Source organism: Mobula birostris, chromosome 19 (genome assembly GCF_030028105.1).
Source record: "Mobula birostris isolate sMobBir1 chromosome 19, sMobBir1.hap1, whole genome shotgun sequence".
NCBI lineage: Eukaryota > Metazoa > Chordata > Chondrichthyes > Myliobatiformes > Myliobatidae > Mobula > Mobula birostris.
The window spans coordinates 46,168,020-46,189,998 of record NC_092388.1 but is presented as its reverse complement, the minus strand read 5'-3'; the positions used below and the strand labels follow the sequence as shown (position 1 = coordinate 46,189,998).

The 21,979-nt window shown below is 41.7% G+C and overlaps 1 protein-coding gene across 1 annotated transcript in view; it reads right to left on the bottom strand.

Moving 5' to 3' along the window:
• The window catches only part of elmo1 (engulfment and cell motility 1 (ced-12 homolog, C. elegans)), a 204,586-nt gene extending 183,102 nt beyond the window's left edge, over positions 1 to 21,484 (bottom strand). The window contains exon 1 of the mRNA XM_072283537.1: positions 21,378 to 21,484. The gene's annotated coding sequence lies outside the window, so the exon portion shown is untranslated. The remainder of the gene's footprint in view (positions 1 to 21,377) is intronic.
• Positions 21,485 to 21,979: the final 495 nt, after the last annotated feature.

Here is a 21,979-nt window from a genome sequence, read left to right as displayed (position 1 = left end):
CTGCTTAATGACATACCCGCCAACGAAGTCAAAAAGCTTCCTCAGTCAGACCATCTCTTAGCTACCTCAGGATATACCCTTTGGTGTATAAATAGAATAATGAACTCAGCAGGTGAATAAATTATCCTTTGCTGTCAACCAGACTCTGCTGGACAATTCTCTCATGTAATTTAGAAAATACAGCCAATCTAAATGCTCTAACCCATCAAATTTGACTAGACGGAAAGACCTCTGGTCAAATAGTTCCAAGGACACAACCAAGAGAGGTACATCAGAACAGGTCAATGCAAAACCGTACAGGAAGAGAATTAACTGATTACTGTGCAATGCAACAACTAATGAAGTAACAGATCACCAACAACTAATGAAGTAATGGATTACTGTGCAATACAATAACTAATGATCTATAAAACAACAGTGTGCACATGATTAAGTTTTATATAATAGATAAGGAGGGGTAGGGAAATGATACAGAAGTATAACCTGGGATCTCACCAGCCTGTTCTTAGATATATCAGTATGGCAAATCTCAAAGTCTCATGGTCCATATGGTTTCATGATACAGGCTGCCCTCCGGTTACGAATGTCTCACGTAACTAATGAACAAGCTCCCTGAAGATTATTAAACTCAAAAGTCCAATCTACATATGTATGATCGTTCCTACGAATGGCAGAACTAATTTCCTCTCTTTGTCCACTTTTAATAATAATCAGTTTTTTGCACTTTTAATGCCATTCTTTACAATACTCTGGAGTACAGTTACCATAAGCGAGTGATATTTGTAAATTTTCTGACTTGTGGGACAAAATCTAGTTAGCAACATGTGTAAAACTAGAACCAGGGTTAGCCTGAATACCCATCTGTTTCTGGGCAGGAATTCCAGAGATCAGAGCCAAACTAATGGAAAACATGGTCAACAAGTGTATAGAATAAAAGTTAGAAGTAAACAAATGGCCAGAAGTGGAAATTGGCAGAGAATGAAGAGGGTTATAGAGCTGGAGGAAAAGGGGAGGGTTTGGTGGATAATTGGAACTTGGTGAGTTTGAACTCAACCAATGGAGTTTTAGAAAAACTTAAAACTTGCAGAAAGTGCATATGGAGTAAAAATGTTGCTGTGAAGTACATACAGATTAATAACTATTTCAGGCAGGGATACATATATTGTTAATTCCCAACCCCTCCCTCAGGCTGTACGTGATCATGGGCAAAAATATAAGCAAGGGTTTGGTTCCTGCTCTCTGAAAACATCTGTGGTGTGCTGCTGACTTAATTGGAATGCAATCCTGCTCTTGTTGATGAAAACAAGATGTCCTTCCTTAACCAGCTGTGTGCAAGATGCCAAATTCAAGATCTGCACCACAAGGGAGGATTTTTTTGTGTTACACTACTTTGCTTATATTTCACAAGTCATGAAAAGGATCATTGTAAAAACTAAAAATGGGGTTTAGCAGCTGGTAGAAAAGGTTCAGAGCTGGCCGGCTCATCAGAATCTAACCAGCATCCCGTGACTGTAGTCAGTGGACAAAGTCAACGTTCTTGTGACAGGCACTTACAGCCTCTTGAGTGAATGCCAGAATGCAGCAAAGACTGGGCTGTCTTTCTTTGTATCATATCAAAAAAAAAATCCCACATTTCCATCGATTAATTCAAGGATTAAAGTACACGGATTCTTTCTCCAAGTATGCCAACAGGATTCCAATTCCTCATAACTCATGGCGAGGGAATGATGGAGGACAATTTGAACCAGTGCACACCATTTCAGCAGCAGAACAGCAACAGTTAAACAAGTGTGGCAAGATCCCAGCTTGTATCCCTCGAGCAGCAAAATTTGAACGTTCGGATATTTAAAGACAAATTATTCCGCCAGCTTCAAAACAAACTGGGAAGTGCGAGGGTAATCACATCATAACGTACAAAAGAGCTTCAAAATGATCCATTTAATGGGAATATGCAAGAAGCCAGAATCGGAGGTGTGCACTTGTCTAATTAGCTTCTGCACATTAGCATAATTGTAATGTTTTGTTAGTTTTGTTAGGAGTTGATTATCAGAATGATACTGGCATAATGTAGTCAGGCAACATAAATCCATGGCTAACAGTCACCCTAACGGGTTTCTGCTAAACTTGTTGAAATGAAATACACATCAGAGACCTTTTAGTCAAACCCACTGCCAACTCCTATTTATACTGATTATGCTGGTAGGCTGAGGCCGCTCATCCATCTTAAACTTGAAAATGTCTCCACCACACAAAACAGATACAGGTTGATATTTATGGGCTACAGTTATATTGAGATTGATTCCAGGGTTGATTTGCCAGTATTTGACCATGCAGTCCTTTAAAGCTGGCCTCTAGAGCTGATAAAATACTGTAATTCCATTTATCTACCTGCTTTATCTGAGACAAGGAAGACAATCCTGACCAACTAAACTTTATCAATTCAGTTTTGAAAATGCCACCTATCCTCGTGTAAAACCTCGTGACGCAAAGAGTTCAACATTCTCACCCGTGACTGAGCGGGCTCCCTCCGAGTGCTCTGCTTCCCCTCCACAATCCGCAAACGTACCGGTTAGTACGTTGGTTGGTCACGGGTGTATTTGGGTGGTGTGGGCTCGTTGGACATATTCCCATGCTGTTTCTCCAAATAAATTAATGAATATGGGACACATCCTCCCTGCACTCATTTCTGAATCGCCGTTTTCTAACTTCAAGATTACATCTACTTGTTCTCTATTTCTTCCATAATATAGCTCCTCCAAATCTATGCCATTTCAATTTTTGTGATATCCTTAAGACCCCATTTTAACTATACTCTAGCCTCCTATTGCAATCTGTATTCATCCCAATGCAAACTGTAATAACGTAACCACCTATTGAATGGAAGGAGGTGGAGTGGAGTGATGATGGCACTAAACGGCGACTTCTTTGCTTGCATCTTCGGAAACAGCTCTATTTCCACCCTTAATATCTCTATTTTCCCCTTTCAGGGTTCTTTTGAAGACCTTGACCTGGAGTTACACACTGGCTACAATTCTTTGTGGGATGGGACCCACTCTCGGGGTTTCATGACCGGCCATTGTTCGGCATGCCAAGGGCTCAGCCTAAGTATTTGGCTCGGCTTTGGAAGCCTAAGATCTCGGGGCTCTGGAGATGGGCGGATCGAAGGTCGGTGTCACAACAGGAGACCTGTATGTCATCTGCAGCTGTGTGCCCAAAGACTCGTGACCTTTGGGCACAGAGCTCGAAAAAAGTGACTTTTAACATCATAAACCAGCGAGTTGTTTGTTATGTCTCCCCGCTCACTGTGAAAATGGAGACACCTCTTTCTTTCCCTTATTAGGGAGAGAGAGAGCCTGTGGTATGTCAAGTACCGGGTGAACGAGTAGTCTTTGGAGTACTACAAGTGTGTGTCCTTGCTGTTGCTTTGCTCATGCTTGTGTGCTCGGTGGCAGGTGCCAATGCTTTTTTTTTGTCGGTTGGGGGAGGGGGGGATTGTGTTTGCTGCTGCTTACGTGCAGGAGGAGGGAGCTGGGGGATAGAATTTGGGGTTCTAACTTTTAACTGTCGTTCATTCTTTGGGGCACTCCTCTGTTTTTGTGGATGGTTGCGAAGAAAAAGCATTTCAGGATGTATATTGTATACATTTCAGGCCATTTTCTTAAGGGCAGAGATGTAAAACATCTAACAGACATGGTGAGCTCTTTGGAAATGACCACACTGTCACAGATGTAAGCAAGAACAGTATGGACAAGGGCAAATAGGAACTATCAAGGTAAGAAGAACCGAATTCTGTGGGACAAGAACAGGCTTAAACACAGTATCTACAAAGACAGTGATTCATAAGGGAGGATGCAGAAACAAGCATACAAGTTTGGAGGATACAAGGCTGGATGGTATACAGGGAAATTCTCCTGAAGAAATTAAGTCAGTGATCGTCTGAAAAACAGTGTTCAGCAGTGTGTTATGGTTCGAGGAGGACACTGTGCCGGCAGGCATTTAACTTCTGTGAAGTAGAGGCCAGTTTTCCCAAAAACAGCATTACCCTTGTCAGCAACCTTGATAACAGAGATTCCCTTGGACCCCTCTACCAAATCTTCTTTCTGGCAACCTAACACACGCTTATTCTCCAAGTTCTAATGAAAGGTGAATGACCCAAGAGGTTAATTCTGTTTCTCCCTTCACTGGTTCTGCCTGAGCTGCTGGCTTTTCATGTACTTCTAAAATAAAACAGAAATTATATTCCCAAAGGAGCATTATCCTCCAGAAAGGAACATATTACCTCTCTTACTTCGCAAGACTTGCTTTGTTCAGTTGTTTGCAGCCGATTTTCACCTTAGTTTATTTGGCAGTGAGGTGAAGCTTGGACAGCGAGGAACAAACATACAAAGCACATCCACAATGGGCTTGATTCACATCTCATGAAGCAATTCTTTACAGTCACAAGGCCAACTTGCATGCCCTCTCATTGGAGGATCTAAGTGATACAAGATGATCAAGCTTGAAACTTGTCCAGAGATCCTCACCACCCAGGTCCATCAGCGCTTCTTTCACCTCAGACGGTTGTTAAAGAAGTTTGGTATGGGCCCCCAGATTCTAAGAACTTTCTACAGGGGCACAATTGAGAGCATCCTGACTGGCTACATCACTGCCTGGTATGGGAACTGTACTTCCCTCAATCGCAGGGCTTTGCAGAGAGTGGTGCAGACAGCCCAGTGCATCCGTAGATGTGAAACTTAACATGATTCAAGACACTTACAGAGACAGGTGCATGAAAAGGGCCCGAAGGATCACTGGAGACCCAAGTCACCCCAACCACAAACTGTTCCAGCTGTTATCATCCGGGAAACGGTACCGCAGCAGAGAAGCCAGGACCGACAGGCTCCGGGACAGCTTCTTCCACCAGGCCAGCAGACTGATTAATTCATGCTGATACAATTGTATTTCTATGTTATATTGACTGTCCTGTTGTACATATTTATTATAAATTACTATAATTGCACACTTAGGCAGAGACGTAACAAAGATTTTTACTCCTCATGTATATGAAGGATGCAAGTAATAAAGTCAGTTCAATTCAAAGATCCTCACCACCCAGTCTCTGCTCTTTCCTCGCTCTGGGATCAGGTGGAAGGTATAAGAGCCTCAGAAGGCAAAGTACCAGGTTCAAGGATAGTTACTACCCCTCAACCATCAGGCTCTTGAAGAAAAGATAACTGCGTTCATCTATTGAGATGTTCCCACAACTAACGATCTCACTTTCAGGACTCTTTGTCGTGTTATTTCATGTTCTCATTATTTATTTATATTTGTATTTGCACACAATTTGTTGTCTTCTGTACTCTACTTCATCTTTCATTGATCCTGTTTATAGTCTATAGACTGGCTGAGTAGGCCCACAGGAAAAAGAATCGCTGGGCTGTATGTGGCGGCATGTATGTACTCTGATAATAAATTTTACTTTGAACTGCTTCCACATTTACAGTTAACTTCAGTTTCCAGGAATGGGAAAAATCACAGTGGTGCAGATCATGCAGACAACAATTCTGGAATACAGGCGTCCCCCGCTTTTCGAACATTCGCTTTACGAAACCTCACTGTTACGAAAGACCTACATTAGTACCCTGTTTTCGCTAACAGAAGGTGTTTTCACTGTTACCAAAAAAGCAGCAGGCGATAAAAGGCAGCGCACGTCCCGAGCAGCCGCTCTCCCCGGATTCGGAACGGCATTCTAGCCGGCATTGCTTAAACACGTGTCTGTGAGCAACAGTTTGCAAGGTGAGTTCTAAGGTATCGGAAAAGCTTGAAAGAGCTCGTAAGGGTGTTACACAGCGTAAAACTCGACATAATTAAGCGTTTCGATCATGGTGAACGAAGTAAGGACAAAGTGAGTTTGGCTTGTGGAAACTGACGAACATGATGTTGAAGAGGTTTTGGCATCCCATGACCAAGAACTGACAGATGAAGAGCTGATGCAATTGGAAGAGGAAAGGATAACAATTGAAACCGAATGAGTAATGATAAAGTACGACTTTAATTTTGAAAGGGTACGTCGGTTTAGGGGATATTTGCAGGATGGTTTGAATGCTTACAAACGACTGTATGATAGAAAAATGCGCGAGGCTCAGCAGTCAAGCAAGTCTTCCACATCAGCCACAGCAGACGACGAACCTCAACCTTCGACATCGAAGCGGGCAGTCATAGGAGAAGATGAGCTGCCTGCTCTAATGGAAGCAGACGACGAGATGACACCTCAGTGTCCCACCGCCTCAACACCCAGGCCGCCGACAGATACCAATTCGTGGAGAATGCAGCAGTAGCCGGGAGACACACAGCACATCTTTAAGAAAAAAGCCGAAATAAACAAGCTAATTAATTAGGTGCCGCCCGACACGTAATTGTCGACCCAGATCAGTGACGATTGCATCGCCTCTGACCTGGGCTGACAATTACGTGTCGGGAGGCACCTAATTAATTAGCATACAACAGGAATTCTGCAGATGCTGGAAATTCAAGCAACGCACATCAAAGTTGCTGGTGAACGCAGCAGGCCAGGCAGCGTCTCTAGGAAGAAATACAGTCGATGTTTCAGGACAAAGGGTGTCAGCCTGAAACATCGACTGTACCTCTTCCTAGAGATGCTGCCTGGACTGCTGCGTTCACCAGCAACTTTGATGTGTGTTAATTAATTAGAATGTTTATTTCGGCTTTTTTCTTAAAGATGTGCTGTGTGCCTCCCGGCTACCGCTGTACCCCTGCATGCTTCGCGGATCGGTATCGGTTCGCTGCCTGGAGGGTGGGGGCCACTGCACCACCCAAACTCCGACGATTCAGTCTAACATACCACCATCAGCGTGCTCTGCGCTTTCCCAATTCCGGTAAGTGATACTACACTGTACATACATTATTTCTAACAACAGGAATTCTGCAGATGCTGGAAATTCAAGCAACACACATAAAAGTTGCTGGTGAACGCAGCAGGCCAGGCAGCATCTCTAGGAAGAGGTGCAGTCGACGTTTCAGGCTGAGACGTCAGGGTCCTGACGAAGGGTCTCGGCCTGAAACGTCGACTGCACCTCTTCCTAGAGATGCTGCCTGGCCTGCTGCGTTCACCAGCAACTTTTATGTGGGTTGCATACATTATTTCTACTTTATATAGGCTGTGTATTTTTACGTGTTATTTGGTATTATTTGGCAGCTTCATAGCTTAAAGGTTACTGGAGAGCGTTTGCGCTGTGTTTCTGCTGACAGTGCTTCCGTGAGATTTTCGCTACGGAGAACAGTTCAGGCAATGATTGTGGAAAAGTATTTCTACTTTATATAAGCTGTGTATTTATCATATCATTCCTGCTTTTACTATATGTTACTGTTATTTTAGGTTTTATGTGTTATTTGGCATGATTTGGTACGTTATTTCTGGGTCTGCGAACGCTCACAAAATTTTCCCATATAAATAAATGGTAATTGCTTCTTCGCTTTACAACATTCCGGCTTACGAACCATTTCATAGGAACGCTCTACCTTCGGATGGCGGGGGAAACCTGTATAGATCATCCAGAGCACAACTAGTTATGGAAATGAGGAAACCACCTCCACAGAAATCAACAGTAAAACACAGGCTTATTGTGAGATGAGATTGCTCTCTCTGCTACTCATTCTACCGAGCAGCAAGCACACAGTAATGTGACAGGTTTATTTAGTTTGATGGTTAAATTACCCAATGCACCCACGGTTTTATTTTTTTCTTAAATCTATTTTACCTTCTCTTCAGCATTTTGTTCTCACAGCAATGCGGTTACTCCTGCTCAACAATGAAACACTTTTCCATTTCAGTATCAACAGGAGCACCAAACTCTGTCACATGAGGTACTGGTACCACTAAAATAAACATTACCTCCACTCCATTGCGTTAATGGACAATACAGTGTCCATTTGTTATTAGTTACATCCTGCAATTTTAACTTTAAAAAATAACTTTATTCCAGTATAGATAACACTTTTACCCCATCAGTCAGGGTTGCATTCAAATTCAGGTTTCAGATAGAAGGCCAGACTTACCCATTGTACCAATTCTGGCCAGTTTCGATTTCGGTATCCGCCCAAGACAGCTATCACAGGCAAGGGCTTTTTTTGGAAGTGTAGCTTCACCATTACAAAGCAGACTTAAGTCTGATTTATACTTCTGCGTCAACGCGACGCCATAAGTACTGCGTCACCGCAAACCCTACACAGAGCCGACGCCGATCCCTACGCCAGAGCCTCACGCGCACCTCTCCCAAAATGTAACTACGTGCCGCAGCAACGCAGAATGCAACAGTTGTGATTGGTCCGCTTGGTAGCATCACATTTCCTCCTACGCTGCAATAGCTTCCCATTGGGCGACTGAAGGGCAGGGAAGGAACTCTGGCTGCAATGCTTTCCATAAAGCTTTACAGACCTCCAAAATTATGGAGGACACATTTCGCTTTTACGAAGAAAGACGCTCGCTTCTTGTTTACCCCGAGAAAGACTACCATGACCGTTAAGCCTTGCACAGGCAGGCGTGTGCACATGCGTGACACGTGCGAATTGCAGAGCGACGCAGACACACCAACGCACAAGTATAAATGCTCTCAACGCGCATAAGTCACTTGCGTAGGTTACGGCGTCGAGTTAGAGCAGAAGTACAAATCAGGCTTTACTTCCTGGTCCTTCATCCCTAGCCATCTGGACAGCAACACTTGCTGGGCAGAGTCCAGGGAAGCCTTTGTCAGAAGGGAATTCATCTTTTTTTTCCATTAATCAAACTTGTTCACTCCATCACTTCTGAATATCTTCAAAGTTCAACATAAATTTATTATCAAAGTAAGTATATGTCACTATATACCCCCTTGAGATTCATTTTCTTGCAGGTGTTAAAGAATACAATAGAATCAATGAAGAACTACACACACACACAGGGTGGTGAGCATATGGAACGAGCTGCCAGTAGAAGTAGTGGATATGGGATTGATTTCAACATTTAATGGAAATTTGTAGAGATACATGGATGGGAAGGGTATGGAGGACTATGGTCTAGGTGCAGGTCAATGGGACGAGGCAGATTAACAGTTCAGAGTGGACTAGATGGTCTGAACGGCCTTTTTCTGTGCTGTGGTGTTCTATAACTGACAGACAACCAATGTGCAAAAGACAAATTGTGCAAATACAAAAATAAACTAATAAATAATACAGAGAACATGAGATGTACAGTCCTTGAAAATGAGTCTATCGGTTGTGGAATCAGTTCAGAGTGAAGTTATCCATGCTGTCCAGGAGCCTGATGGCTGAAGAGTAATAACTGTTCCTGAACCTGGTGGTGTGGGTCTTGAGGCTCCTGTACCTCCTTCCTGATGGCTACAGCGAGAAGGGAGCATGACCTGGATAGTTGTGATCCTTGATAATGGATGCTGCTTCCTTATGGTAGTGTAGATGTACACAATGGCTTGGAGGGATTTTCCTGTGATGGACTGCACGGTATTCAGCACTTTTTGTTGGCTTTCCCGTTTTTGGGCATTGGTGTTCCCGTAGTAAGTCGTGATGCAACCAGTCAGGATACTCCCCACATCTGTAGAAGTTTGTCAAAGTTTAAGATGACATGTCAAATTTGTACAAACTTCTAAGAAAATAGAGGTGCTGCCATGCCTTCTTAGTAATAACACTTACATACTGCTCCTTGGACAGATCCTCGAATATGGTAACGCCCAAGAATTTTGAATTACTGACCCTCTCCACCTCTGATCCCTCTAATGAGGGCTGGCGCATGGACCTCCACTGTCTTTCTCCTGTAGGCAATAATCAGCTGTTTGGTTTTGCTGATGTTGAGTGAGAAGTTATTGCTCTTGCACTATTCAACCAGATTTTCAGTCTCCCTCCTATATGCCAATTCATCATCACCTTTGATTCAGTGAGCAACTGTGGTGTCTTCAACAAACTTAAACATGGCATTGGAGCTGTACTTAACCTCACAATACCCAATCTCAATGCCCATTTCCAATTTCCCAAAAATTTTTAACCCTCCCCTCTTCATGCTCATATAAATCTCCCTCCCTTTGAACTTTGCGCACTTTCACTGCCCCTGAAGTTCAAGGAGCAACATGTTCCAGTATATAATTTTGTCTCCATAAATGACAGCTCTGATCATATCAACCTGCTGCAGTTACTTCTTTCTCCATAGTTTGACAAAGACTCACCAGGCTGCTCAAAGAAGTGCTTTTTAAGCTACATCTTGAATACACAAAGCATTTAACAACAATTCAAATGTAGGAACAGACTGGTATTGTTACAGTGGAGATCACAGATGCCACATTATAAAATTGCAACCTCTGTGGGTGTAGGCTTTGTGACGAGGAAGCTACTCCTCCTGCACAACAAGGGTAGAGCAACTTCTATCATTTGTTAAACACATACTCCATAATAAATCCAACATTAATTTCAGAACCTATGTAAAGTTAACCTCCATTCACTAAGTGATAAATTCCAATCTCAGTTTTGTCCCAATAAGATCTTCAATTCCATTACTCCTGCGGTCTTTATCTTTATCTCATCTCCATTTCGCTGACAATTAACATTGGCAAACTTCAGGGATGTGTGCTTAGCCCACTCTACACCCATGACTTTGTGGCTAGGCACAGCTCAAATGTCACCTATAAATTTGCCGACGATACAACTGTTTTTGGCAGAATTTCAGATGGTGACGAGAGGGTGTACAGGAGTGAGATGTATCAGCTGGTTGAGTGGTGTCGCAGCAACAACCTTGTACTCAACGCCAGTATGACAAAATAACTGATTGTACACTTCAGAAAGGGTAAGATGAGGGAACTTACACCAGTCCTCAGAGGGATCAGAAGTGGAAAGAGTGAGCAATTTCAAGTTGCTGGATGTCAACATCTCCGAGCATCTACGATGGGCCCAAAATGTTGATGCAGTTACAAAGGAGGCATTGACAGCAGCTGTATTTCATTAGGAGTTGGAGGAGATTTGGTATGGCTCCAAAAATACGCACATTTCTACAGATGTACTACGTAAGGCATTCTAACTGGCTGCATCACTATCTGGCATGAGGGGAGGGGATCAAAATAAGCTGCAGAAAGTTGTAAACTTAGTCAGCTCCATCATGGGCACTGGCCTCCACAGTATCCAGGACGCTTTCAAGAAACAATCTGATTTCTGAATGGACATTGAACCCAGGAACACCACCTCACTACTTTTTTATTTCTATTTTTGCACTACGTAGCTAATTTAAATATATACACTTACTGTAATCCACAGTATTTTTTCTATTATTATGTATTGCACCATACTGCTGGCACAAAGGCAACAGATGCCTGTGATATTAAACCTGATTCTGATGTTCTGATATTAAATTTCTATACAAAATACTAGTACCACAGCTTCACAACCAGGAGTTGACATGCACTGTAGTCTTTGTGTGTAGCAACTGAGAGAATAAGATAATCAAATCAAGATCAATTAGAACACATATGTAGGCTTCTCTATGTATTAAAATCAAAGTTTCTGTCAACTCTTCTTAGGAAGTTGTTCAAATAACAGAATATCGATCTGAGGAGGAGAATGTCTTAGAGCAAAGGTTTATCTTGACCAACCCACACAAAATGCAGGAGGAGCTCAGTGGGACAGGCAGCATCGATGGAAATAAACAAACAGTCAACGTTTTGGGCTGAGACCCTTCTTCAGGATTGAAAAGGGGGAAGATGAAGAATAAAAAGCTGGGAAGGGGGGTGAGGGGAAGGACAATAACTAGAAGGGGATAGGTGAACCCAGGTGAGTGGGAAAAATAAAGGGCTGGTGAAGGAAGAATCTGATAGGAGAGGAGAGTGAACCACAGGAGAAAGGGAAGGAGGAGGGGACCCAGAAGGAGGTGATAAGCAAGTGAGAAGAGGTAAGAGAAAAGGCTTATCTTGTTGCTTGAGTTAGTCAGGTTGCAAAATCAGTCCTACCAATGTTGGAAGGGTACAATTATAGCTTGGGAGTTACACAGCTTTCATTGCGGATAATAGATACGAATTTATAATACAGAGAAGTTAAACAACGCAAAATGAATGTATATAGTAAATGGCTTGGCATCCTATTCAATGCTGAATATGCTTTGAGAATTTCTACTTTGACCTTGGTACTTGGAGTCGATTCTATTGTCGAAAGTGATGAGGTGTTAAATAGAGGCCCAGCCTATCGCTAGTGACTACCACTACGCCTGTTTGAAGGGGAGCTCCCCAAATGTGTTCACAATTAACCATTAGAGCACAGAGCAGGACACCACAGGAACACCTCTGGCCCACGATGTATATTCCCACCATGATACCAAATTAAACTAATCCCACCTGCCTGCAAATGATTTATATCCCTTCATTTCCCAAATGTCCCTAAACGCAGCTATTGCATCCGCTTCACCGCCTTCCTGGAGCATGTTCCAAGCACCTACAATCCTCCATGTGAAAAGCAACTTATCTTACATTATCTCTGTTACACTTCTCCCCTCTCACCTTAAATCCATGCCTCTGTTATTTAATATTTCTCTTTTTTTTCCTGGGGGGGGGGGAAGAAGAAAAAAAAAGATGACCTTCATAACTATGCCTCTTAGAAATGAAGGTACTCTTAACAGGTTCTTCCCACACCCCCACCTCTTCAGAGGAAACAATCCAGACTTGTCCAACCCCTCTTTAGAGCCAATACTCTCTAATCGATGCATCACCCTGCTGAACCACTTCATATACGAGTGACATCATTCTAGTCCCCACACAGCAAACTCTTAACTCTTTCCTACCATTTTATACTCCCCACATTACCCTGCCCCTTCAAGACTCTACCATTCACCTACGCACTAGGGACCACCTACAGTGTCCAATTAATCAACCAGCTCTCATATTTTTGAAATGTGGGAGGAAATGGTCCTTTAAATGCCTTGATATTAAACACAGAAAGATCCTCAGTTTAATATCAAATACAATATTTTCAGCCTCCTCACATAGCCGCGCCCCCTTCTATTCTAGTAAATGTGACACAATCAACTTTTGCACACTGCTTGAATGCCCAAGTTGGTGCATTTTTCATTGATTCTATTATATTGATTATTCTATTATGCATTGATTGAGTATGCCTGCAAGAAAATGAATCTCAGGGTTGTATATGATGACATATATGTACTTTGATAATAAATCTGCTTTGAACTTTGAAACTGGAGCCTGTGAGAATCTCACCAAGAACATGCAAATTCCACACATATTGCACCAGATATCAGGAAGCTTACTCAGGAAGGTGGAGCTGTCAGCCAGCAGTGTTCTCTCATCCCAATGTCGTTCTGTCCTTGATGGCTATACATTCAACTGCCTGGCCCCAGTCTCTGGAAATTTCATCTCAGCCATTTTTTCTCTTATGTCCTTTCTAACTGCCCTAAAGACTTGCCCTTTTGACGAAACTTTTTCAGTCAGTCACCTGTCTGTAAAGATCCTGTGTATCCTTGTCATAGGTGTCACGTCTTTTGTCGAATGCTTCTTTAAATGTCCCGATATTAAACGTGGAAAGATCCACTCCCTGTTTAATACCAAAACACGGATACAAGAGGTGCTGCAGATGCTGGAGGAGCTCAGCAGGTCAGGCAGCATCTGCAGAGGGGAATAAACAGTCGACATTTTAGGCCGAGACCCTTCATCAGCATCCAAAATGGCAACTGTTTATTCCCATCCGTAGATGCTGCATGACCCGCTAAGCTCCTCCAGCAAACTGTGTGTAATATCAAGACGCGATTTTTCTCAGCCTCTTCACATGGTTGAGTCTCTCTTCTATTCTAGTAAATGTGATCATACAGTAATATTATGTGCAAGTAAGATAAAGTTATTAAAAATCCAAAAGAAAATTACAAACTGTAACTGAACATAACGGAAATTAACATTTGATTGAATTATTTATATTGCTGGTTTATTCTCCGTAAATGAAAAATTTCCCACATCTGATCAACTGATCTTCTCCAGTTCTCAACCAATATCAGATTTAAAGCAAATTAATTTCAAGTTGTTATATTAACATTGTTTTGGCACTGGATGCAGATTGGAGTTGTGCACTGCTTAAATGCAGATTATTCTGCAAGTGTCACTTTCCACATACTGCTGGGATACTCTGCAGGAGAAGGGAGAAGGTGCTGCTCTATCAGAAGTGCCTAAAAATTGGCACATTAGAAGGTATTGATCAGTTCTGGTCATTTTAAGAGGGCCAGAATTAATGCAAAACAAAGAATAAGCCGATGAAAACATGAAATGTTTCTTGAGATTGTTCGACTGATCAAGTATTCATTTTAAATGAAATTAAGTTTAACACAAATAATATTACTTAATTATTGACCTTGCATTCCTGAAGCCTAGTAATTCATTATCCTGTGCAGTGTGAGGTATTTAAATATTTCAGATTTGCAAGAAATCTTGGCTACCAGTTAATAATGTAGATAACAGTAGGACACTAACCCTTGATATTAATCAAGAGATGTATGCCTTGGTGATCCTCTGAATTGTCCATATATAGAAATGGTAATATCTTGTACAACATATTCCCTCTTTAAGATGTTGTACCCATTAATTGCCTATTTTATTCCTCTCCCCTACCAGCTTGCTGAGTGGGGACCAGAGTGAGACAAATTTGAGAAGTACAACTCATATATCCAGTGGAAACCTTGATTTCAAGGTGGTAAACACACATCATCGTTGTTGGTTGCCCATTCCATGCAAGCCTCTAGCAATGCCATTTTTCAGCTGTGTTCAGCAAAGAACTTCACTAGGCCTTTCCTCTAATCCAATAAGGAAAAAATAATAATCAACTGTGATCCATTTGTTACTCTCCCATAGTAGATTTTTCAGGTCAGAAACATAAAAGACGGGGAGAAAAGTTTACTGTCTACAAACTGCCCCAAGACATGAATCATTGTCCTGTGTAGTGTGTCCTTCCTGCCTTCAGCATACGACTGAACCAGCTACAAAACTTAGTTACATATTTATTGAGATACAGCACAGAACAGGCCCTTCCAGTCCTTTCAGCCACACCACCCAGCAATCCCCCAATTTAACCCAAGTCTAATCACGGGACAATTTATAATGACCAATTAGCCTACCAACCGGTATGTCCGAGGAGGTTGTATGGGGAGAACACACAAACTCCTTACCAACAGCAGTGGAAATTGAATCCGGGTCGCCTGCACTGTGCCGACCACTACGCCACCATGCTACCCTAAAATGGGAGGACCAGCATTTAACGCCTATATATCAACTAGGATCCACTGATGAAAACACAAGGAATAAAAAAAAGGTATGAAAATAGGCAATTCAATCTATTAACCCTGTTGTATCATATCAAAGCTCATCCATTTAATCACCTCATTTGCAACTCTCTATTATCTTTAACTTCCAATGGTAGGCTGAAACAGGGTCAACTCGTCTACCCTGCTGCTAATTAGATTAAGTGGGGTACATTGCATTCATGGACAATTCTGAATTTTTAATCCAGCGTCAAAGGATTTAGAAGATTATTCACTACTCACACCAGAGTAAACAGTCTACCTTGTGTTCCAGTGTAGAATGAAATTTTGCATTGGTCGCCATCCACTCTGCTCATGCAATCTTCCCACATCAAACGAAGCATTGCATTCAGAGCCTTTCACTATTTTCTCTCTTATTGCCATCAGGGTCTGCTGCCCTTCACTAAGTTCCACTGACTTCTGGCTGGTATTACTTCCTTTATCTGCAGTCACTCCTCATAAAAAGTTCAAACTGTATTGAAACCAGGAATGCAAGCTTTACATTCACCCTTTTACCTCCTGAATATTCATATTGTACCCAATTCTAAAAAAGGACAGAGTGCAGAGATACAGGTACAAGAGCAGGCTGCTCAGTCTATTAATCCTGTTGTAGCATATTAAAGCTCAAAAGTTTAATAACCCCAGTTGCAATTCTCCCACTATTACTAACTAGCAAAAATCTATCAAAGTTAGATTAATCAAGTTAGCATCCATTGCATTTTGTCGGACAGAGTTTGCACTTTCCTAATTTATAAAAGTCATCCACATTAAACGTGACACCTACATCAAAAGACACTGCAATCTGAAAATTTCCAGCATTTTATTTCTGTCTCTAATTTCTGCCCACACCATGCTTCTCCACTGGTCAGAAATGTTTCCATCTGCATACCTTTACAATTAAGACTTAAGAATCTTCTTAACCTTCGCTACAGAGCACAGACAAAGATTAAATAACCCAGGTTTAGACAAGAATAGCTCACCATCCACACTTAATGCCAAGGCAACTCATTTACCTGACACATACTCTGAAAGAACTTACTGGGGAAAAAAGTCTCCTCAGCCTAACCAGCCCTACCATGCACTGAACTATTAAGCTCTTTGGATCAGAACAAGACCCACAGAGGAAAGTTTTTGATAGATAGCAGAACCTTAACCCCATTTTAGCCATCTATCAAACATTCCTCAGTATCTCTGATATTAGTATTAACAAGTTAATACTTTAAACTCACAATTAGAAATTCAAACTACTGTATAAATTTAAAAAGGTAACTGCAAACTCTAACTTACCATGTTCCTATCTTCTTCCCTGCCAGTGATAAAACCTCAATTCTAATAGCACACGATCTGTCAGATCTCTCAGTTTAAATGCTGAGAAGTGCCAGTAAATTCATGCCCTTCTACTAGATTCCATACACCGTCCAACAGAAGAGAATAGTGAGACATTTATCATTAGGAACTTGTTAGAAAGTTTGCATCTTCCTCATTTAGTCATGACAGAGGTCCTGAAATTGCTGGCATTTTTGCAGATAAATGATGGCAGCTCACCCATGAAATTTCTGGCAAAACCTAGCTTCTCCAATTTTGCGTTGCTCCTCACTAAAAGTACCATGCACTGAACTATTAAGCTCACCAGCGCCCCACCTCAAGGCTCACTTGAAACTTACCGATGCTCCTGTTAAAATCGCTGGAAAATTCACTGGGCTGCTGTGTGTAGCGTCTTTAAAAAAAAAATTAGAAGTGTGCCAGAATAAACTCCAACAGTCCAGAAAACCTGGCTGGTCCAACCACCAAAACCCTGACTGTGCAGGATTAATGGGGTTTTACTGCTTTTTATTCCAGATGCGGCTTAACCGAAGTTTGACGTTGGGTGGGACTGTGACTAGAGGTTAAGGATGAAAGGTGAAAAGCTTAAGGGGAACATGAGGGGAAACTTCTTCACTCAGAGGTTAAGAGAGTGTGGTACTTGCCAGCGCAAGTGGTGCACGTCAGCTCGATTTCAACATTTTACAGAAGTTTGGATAGGTACATGGATGGTAGGGGTATGGAGGGCTACGGACCTGGTGCAGATTGATGGGAATAGGCAGTTTAAATGGCTCAGCATGGACTAGTTGGCCCAAAGGGCTTGTTTCTGTGCTTTACTTTTCTATGACTCTATGACAAAACTTTTATACATCTTTACCAAGATTTTTTTCCTAATACCATTCTGCTACTCAGTTAGCAAAACAAAGAAGCTGAGACTCAAATCAAGACATCACTAATCAGTCCTTTCCAATTCTCATCAGGTCAACCATGTGTTTTCAGTTTTATGAGCTTTAACTTTAGTGATGTCTCAAACACAGAACCTTACCAATGGTCACTTGCAGCCCACGTGCACAATGCACAGAACAAAGAGGAGAACTGCACAGGAACAGGCCATTCGGCCCACAATGTTGTGCTGAACCAGCTAAAAAGCAAATCAAAATCACCCAAACACTAAACCCTCCTACCTACACCATGTCCGCATCCCTCCATTTTCCTCGCATCCCTGTGCCTATCTAAACATCTCTTAAAAGCCTCTAATGGATTAGCCTCTACCACCATACCAGGCAGCACATTCCTGGCATCCACCACTCTCTGAGTAAAAACTTACCCCTCACATCCCCTCTCACCGTCAATGCATGCCCTCTGGTATTAGCTATTTTAACCCTGGGAAACAGGTACTTCACCAGATAGGCCTACATCAGTAAGAATTTCAGACCAGACAAAGCCTTTACAAATCGATTTCAGATCCATTCAGACTTCTCTCATATGCTCTGCTACCCTATCCTTAATTATAATTCCAATAAAATGCTCATAATTGTTACTAAACCATAACAGATGTTTTATCTCCTGGTTTATCTTTGTTTTAAGTAAACAATGCTATCATATTGCTATTTTCCAATCTGTAAGAGCTACAACCCCCAAACCCCACTGGATAATGAAACAGAAACAAAGACCATAAGACATAGGAGCAGAATTAGGCCATTCAGCCCATCGAGTCTGCTCCGCCATTCCATCATGGCTGGAAAAAAGCTTGTAAACACTAGGCAGTCAGGCAGCATCTTTGTTAAACAATGTTAAGTTGACCTGTTGAGTATTTCCAGCAGTTTCTGTTCTCGTTTCAGATTTCCAGCATCAGCAGTCTTTTTATAGATTTTCATAACTTGAAAGTTTGTTACTAAATCAGCAGCAATTGCCTCATCTAGCTCTCTTAAGCCCTGGAGTGGAAAATATCGGGCCCCACAGGTGTATCTATGCTTCGTACCATTACTCTTTTCTAATAAATATGTTTTTCTTCTGTTCCAGCCCATGGTCCATTGACCTGCTCCCCAGAATATCAGGGGAAAATTGTACGCTGACCAGTCATTCCTAACCAACACAAAGATGACTGGTTAGCTGCAGATTAATCACGTTAGCTCCAGTTCATAGCTGCAGGAAATATTTGGGACAGTGCATTTGACACATTCCACCTTGCATGTTCTGAATCTCCTGTCAACCATCTACACTAAAAGATCATTTGCAGCCAATTAATCAGTACATTTCAGGTATATGGAAGGAAACAAGAGCACCAAAGGAGAAACATTAAAGGGAAACCCATGTTACACAAACTCCACAAAGACAACACCGGAGCTTGGAGGCAGTGGCACTACCCGCTGCACACGCATGCCACTCAACTTTCGCTACAGAAGGTACATCCAAGAGGAGGTGTAAAGCTCTTCAGATGGAAGAGAAGGTGAGAAACTCATTATCAGGGAAGTGGTACTGAGCAAACTGTTGGAGCTGTGGACCAAGTCTCTGAATCCGGATGGATTTCATCCCAGGATCTTGAAGAGGAGGCTAGTGGGATAGACGATAATTATTCTAATTTTCCCAATTTTCAAACGATTATTTTAATTCTCTGAACTTCCACAGGTTTTCATAGATTCCACTAGGTTGAAAAATAGCAAGCACAAATCTTTTATTGAAAACTTGTGGAAAGCAGAAAGCAGCACATCACCAGTTACTTAGGCTGTCACAAGGAAAGGATTAGAAACTGTTATTGAAGATGTCAGAATAGGACACAAAGAGTCAAAGTAATCAGGAAATATCAAAATGGACTTCTGAAAAGGAAATCATGTTTTGCACCATTACAGGATTTTTTTCTAACAAAGATTTGTTCAAGGAGATGGATTCCCTTTTCCTGCCCGATTCACAGGGTTACGCTTTCACCACGTTCACCAAAGCAAGTCTCAGGCCGCAAGCTCCCCAGAGGACAATTCACCTTTTGCAGCCTACCCCCACACAAGTCACAAACTTGATAGAATACTCTCCTCTTGCCCGGATGAGTGCAGCTCTAACAGCAGTCGCGAAGCTCTACATCAGATCAGCAGTCCAGCTGCCAAGTTAAAACAGTTACTTCCTCACGGCTGGTGAACAATGCCTGCAGGCTGTAACATCTCCAACTTGCACTGGAGCAAACTAACAAAGCCTTTAACACCCAGCACACACGTGGGCATAACATAACTTGCAAGATCTTACCCCACTCCCCCATCACGAGTAGCTGCAACACACACCATTCCTTGTAGCTGGGTCAACATCTTGGAACAACCTATTTAACAGTGATATGAAAGGGCAATCGCCATTTAGAGTCCATGTTGGCAGCTCACCAGCACATGCTCAAGGTTAAATGCGAAGGGCAGTAACGGTTAACCTTCAGAAGTAAAGTCAACATCCTGTGAATGAGTACATTTTTAAAATCTTCAATAGTGAGGGGTGCAAAGTGCAATGCTTCGACAAACGCCTTTTATTTCCTTTGCAATTTTCTCCATTTCTGTTATAAAATAACTTGAAGAATTAAATTTTGATTCTGTTACCGATCTTGATAAGGACTAGAAACCGTCCGCACCAACTGCTAAGCGTTTTCTGCTTCGCGTTAACCTAGTTTTGCCGCGTTTTGATGTTTTATGGTTGCATGTCTCTGCAGTGCTACAAGCTGAACGTTTGGAGAGGAAGCTATCAATAATACCTAGCGTTACCGAGGAAAGTCACAGATAGATCATTTGATTTAAAAATAATTCTTCTCATCTGAAGACAGGAAACTATTTGGACTGTTTAGTTAGGTCTGACTTAGATGTCAAAAGCAAGTGGCTTGTGATCATTTTACCTTTACTAACGTAACTTCTAGTTCCTACTTAATTTATGCCAAAGGGAACCAAAAATCCTGAGGAAAGAATCTCCAAATCTGTTAGCAAAGAAAACTGACAAAACGTTCATGCATTAATGTAGTGATAACACATGACTGATTCTGACATTATTTACAAGCTCAACGTAGAGGGTTGCCATCGGCCCAGTTTATGAGGGAAATGACAGAGGAAACTCCCCAAAATTTGAAATAAAGAACCGTCATCGCAGTGATCCTTCATGTCACATGCACACAAGACACATATTCCGAGAATTCAAACAAAAGTCATTTTATCTAGTTACATATAGTGATCTGTGTAGCAACAGCATTTTAATCTCATTTTGTGCGACACTTACCATTTGAGGCCTAATAATTCAGGATTTGGTAAGACTGCAATACTTGTTGCCCAATACCTTAATGCAACTTTCCAACCATTTAAAAGTAATAAAATTATTAATTCCACTTATGGAAATAGCTAACTAGAGCTGGCTTTCTTGATTAAACTGACTGCTGCTCTCAGGAATTAATAAATTACCATTCTTATGTTCTTCTCAACACTTTTATTTCTTACACCCAGTCATTACAAACTTAATTGTGCACTGGATACTCCCAAAATGCACTCGCTAGATCTTTAGAGACCATTTTAAGTTCTAATTACAACATGTTTCTGTAGAAGGAATAACCCCACCCTTCTACATTCAAGAGCAGCATCGTCTTAATGGTGGAAATGAAGTGTGTCTATGAAGTAACTACACCAGGAAATCCTGTAGAAAACCCCTTCTCCACAAGTCCAAATAAAGTGCAGAAAACTTAAGGCAGATCCCAACAGCCCAGGCACACTGGCCATCAGTTTGCACAGCGCAGATCAGCTTTTAAATAACTTACGATTTCATGTCCAGCTCAAAAAAAGACCGTTTAATTTCTCGTTCCACCACAGAAATTCAAGAAGCTGCCACGGCACGAAGCTTACGACTGCAGCAATTTGAAAAGGAAGTAGGATTTACATCACTGCACTCTTCAGAGGAAACTGTACAATTCAACAGAGCACAGGCGTGATGCACCCACAGCAATGGGGCAAAAAACACAATTCCCAGTTTCAAGCAGGTGAACCAAGAATTTCTGAAATCAAAAAAAAACCAAAATATTTCAGAGCTCCATACAAATTTACAATGCTGATTAATCAAATGTTTGTAGTTCAGAAAATTTGGTAATAATTCTACACCTTGTTGTTTTAGCAGAATTCTGAAAGCTACTCCTTGCCATCTTTGAGAGATACTTGGTCTTGGAGGCAAATGTTTTATTTTAATCTGACTTTGTACAAAACTAATGAGACCATTCATTTTACAGCTAGAATTAGGAGGGATAAACAGAGCAAACACTGCTTGACAATATCAACCTAAAACTCACAAGCCGAAGTTTTAAATTTCTTTGTTTCTGGAGTTCACCAGATATTGACAACCACCCTATAAAATAACTGGATGTACTTG